Source organism: Thermobia domestica, chromosome 3 (assembly GCF_964235325.1).
Source record: "Thermobia domestica chromosome 3, izTheDome1.hap1.1, whole genome shotgun sequence".
Classification (NCBI taxonomy): Eukaryota; Metazoa; Arthropoda; class Insecta; order Zygentoma; family Lepismatidae; genus Thermobia; species Thermobia domestica.
The window spans coordinates 65,481,567-65,485,349 of NC_137456.1; the positions used below are offsets into that span (position 1 = coordinate 65,481,567).

The 3,783-nt window shown below is 35.7% G+C and overlaps 2 non-coding genes across 2 annotated transcripts; both read right to left on the reverse strand.

The window, feature by feature from the left end:
• Positions 1–1,359: 1,359 nt before the first annotated feature.
• TRNAA-AGC (transfer RNA alanine (anticodon AGC)) lies at positions 1,360–1,432 on the reverse strand. Its single transcript has one exon. It is a non-coding gene; the product is annotated as a tRNA-Ala (tRNA).
• Positions 1,433–1,511: 79 nt separating this feature from the next.
• Positions 1,512–1,584, reverse strand: TRNAA-AGC (transfer RNA alanine (anticodon AGC)). Its single transcript has one exon. It is a non-coding gene; the product is annotated as a tRNA-Ala (tRNA).
• Positions 1,585–3,783: the final 2,199 nt, after the last annotated feature.

Genomic DNA, 3,783 nt, shown 5'->3' on the forward strand with positions numbered 1-3,783 from the left:
AATCCTTTGTTTCTAGGGCCACTCACGTTGGATACAAACATCACCTACAACTACTGAGGGGGCTCGATATTCATGAGTTTTATCATAAGCTAACTTGTTTTAAAAATGTGAGCGTGATTTGAGATTAATTCGAAATATAGGTGAGTTTGAGTCTAAAATCACGCTCAATATCGGATATTATTATTTTCACAAAATAATGTAATCATCCATTGGTACGTTTGCTTTTGTCCGATCTCTAGCGCTAGAAATAGCTCCAGGCGACTAGAAGTGTATCTATTTCAAATTATATTTGTTTAGTGGAATTTATCATATTTTTTTACTGTTTGTCCAAAAAAAAATAATAACTCGATAGTTACATACAAACCAAAGACAGAAAAAAATATCTTACCTTGTGTATAATTGGTAAGTTTATCTTAGTTTTCAAGAAGTCAACAGAAATAGAGAATGTTGTAATCTGTAAGTTTTGTGAGGAAAAAGTATCCCAATATCATAAATTAGTAGAATAGCCGTTCTTCGTGGGGAGAATACGTTTCATTTTTGACATAAAGGATTGAATTTGAATTTAAACGGCATTGGAAGTGTCAGTTTGTTTGTCTCAGCAACCGCGAAAACCATGTATTCAACACCAACAACGGCCATTTTCCATCATTTTAAAGTATTTCCCCCTCCCCTAAGTTGCGTCGTCAAAGTAGAATGATAAAGACCATCCCAGGCCCGAACCTCATCTGTGTTGAAAATTTGATCGAGATCGATCGGTTGGCTCAAGAGGTATGATGTCACAAGCATAGTCATTTTCATTTTTATCTATACAGATTCCTCTCACTGTTAATATATATATATATATATATATATATATATATATATATATATATATATATATATATATATATATATATATATATATATTTCCTGAAAATTCTTCATGCAGAGATGCGCACGAGACAAAATTTGAGGCTGTCTGACCTCGAAAATGTGCTGTTAAAGTGATGTCTTGACTCGAAAAATGTATATTTCTCTATTGGAAGAGCATTGGACATGTTTTCTTTTCTTTCCTTTCCATTGTAAACTTGAAGCTTTTGGTGTTTTCAGGATTAAATTACATTTAATTCTTTATTGCAAGCAATAAATTATACATAAGTTAAGTTTTCTAGTAGTCTATGCTTCTCTGCTAGAAGTCAGAAATATATTATTTATATGCAAAATACTTTTAAAACTGGAGATGCTGGTTATCAGTCCCAGTACCTTTCGCATGCTAAGCGAGCGCTCTACCATCTGAGCTACATCCCCTTACACCGACTCTTTACACCTTTAGTTTCCTAAAGAAAAGAGTGTCTTTTTATCAATGAAAATAAAGTTAGTTGGAGATGCTGGGTATCGATCCCAGTACCTCTCGCATGCTAAGCGAGCGCTCTACCATCTGAGCTACATCCCCTTACACCGACTCTTTAGTCTTTACACCTTTAGTTTACTAAAGAAAAGAGTGTCTTTTTATCAATGAAAATAAAGTTAGTTGGAGATGCTGGGTATCGATCCCAGTACCTCTCGCATGCTAAGCGAGCGATCTACCATCTGAGCTACATCCCCTTACACCGACTCTTTAGTCTTTACACCTTTAGTTTCCTAAAGAAAAGAGTGTCTTTTGTCAATGAAAATAAAGGTAGTTGGAGATGCTGGGTACAGAGTTGGCGTGGGTCAATGAAAACTTGACCCATGACCCACTGACCCATCACCCACCGTGACCCACGACCCACAGACCCAACACCCTCCGTGACCCACTCTGACCCACCACCAACCATGACCCACTCTGACCCACAACCCACAGTGACCCACTCTGACCCACCATCCACCGTGACCCACTACCCACCATGAACTACTCTCATCCACTTTGACCTACTCTGACTCATCAAAATCCATCGTCATCAATTCGATCCACGATCCACTGCCTCTTCTGAACTGACTAAAGAGTTTACAGTTGTAATAAAACAAGACTGTGAAATTGTCACTAATCGGAGTTTAAATTTCTAGTCAATCGCTCAAGCACCACTCTGTTACAATAACAGTGGATCTGACCTTTACGATATAAACTGGTCAAGTGTTTGTCAGTGAGGAAATTGAAACAGTTCGAGGTGAGGGGGGGGGAATTAGTGTGTGCCTAAAATATACTTGTACTAAGAGAGTATTCTTTCAAGTGTTAATTTCTGAACGCATTCCACAAAAAACTTCTATTCGCAGGAAAATATCCCTGTACAATATGGAAACGGTTATGGTTTCTCAGTTCACAGTATTTTTCTCACAAAAGACTTGAAAAATCAGTTGTTCATAGGGTATAAAGTAGGGATGGCCAAAAATTTTCGGATCCGGATATCCCGGATCCAGTGAGATCCAGCAGATCTTGATTCGTATCCAAACCTACATCTGAAATTGTGATGATAAAATTGAATATTTAAAATTCGTTAAAACTTTTTTTAGGATTCACTGATATTGTAGGTTGCTGTGCTTTTAAATGTTTCCATAACACGTTTTGTGTTACCTTTGTTCTTTATTTTATTTTAACCTTGCAATATTTACATGTTGCACTTTCTGTCGAAGTATCTTAGTAAAATGTTTCCCAGTTCGATTTCTTCCCATTTCAGAGTATAGTGAACTGTCTGAAAACTGATATAAATGGTAACAAATTTTTGTGTTTAGCTCCTCTTCGAAACTTAATGTTAGCTTCACATTGAAAATATTTATTTTATTCTTAGAAAATAAACTTTCTTCTTTTCTCATATACAAATGAAATATCTGTTAGATAAGGCCCTTCTAATCGCAGGGATAGTAGACAAAACAATCTCTTTATTAATAGGTGCCTTCCATTTCAATTCAGGCAGAGCATGTTCCATCACCATCTCAGATATTGTTGAAACTTTTTTTTTATAGCAACTAGACATGTTTTTAAGAGACCCATATTTTTTTGTTTTGTCGAAAAAAAATTTCCCGCCAAGTAATGGGCCATCAAAGACGGGGAGTACAATTTATGAATTGTAGAAGACATGGAAAATGGTCAATTTCGGAGCCTCGCCATTCGGCTATGGAGAGAGGTAGAGTTATAATTCTTGTTGTGGTATGTACATAGGGATATAAATAAACTATATTTTATTATAGTTTGGTTTGCGCATGCGTATCTTTTTGTACATAAATTAACAAATGAACGTCAATTTATCTGAAAAGTCGAAGTTTGCGAATTTTTTTCGAGCACTTCCGGTTCGAATTTTAAAATTCTGTTTTCACGGTTGGTAAGACCTAGTTACCCGCTTTCCGAAAAACATTTTGTATCGCTTCTGTGGTTAACCGTTTTGTCGCAAAAAATTCGAGAAATTGTAAAATTTTCAAAAATCGCCATTTTTGGGCGCCATTTTCTCGAAAACACCATTTTTTAAAATTCTGAAATTTTGTCAGATGGTTCAACTTTATATGAATAATAAACACACCAAATACCATTCTCGACCAATGCTTCATGGATTAACTGCAGCCTTTTAAAGTTAGCGAAGTTTCGCTAATTTTGATGTCACAGTTAGCAACACTGGGAACAATAAAAGTGCAATGATTTGACGATGTTTGTGGTTCATACTCATTAAATGAAGAATAAAAGGTTTTCTTGGCTAGTTTTTTATTATTTTGAACAAAGAGGCTCTCTGAAATAGTAAAATGAGCCTCCCCCTACTCCTCCGTTTTCTTAAACTGAAGTAATCTGAGGTGGAAATTACGATTACGAAACACACAAATTTTAAGTTTACTTGAAAT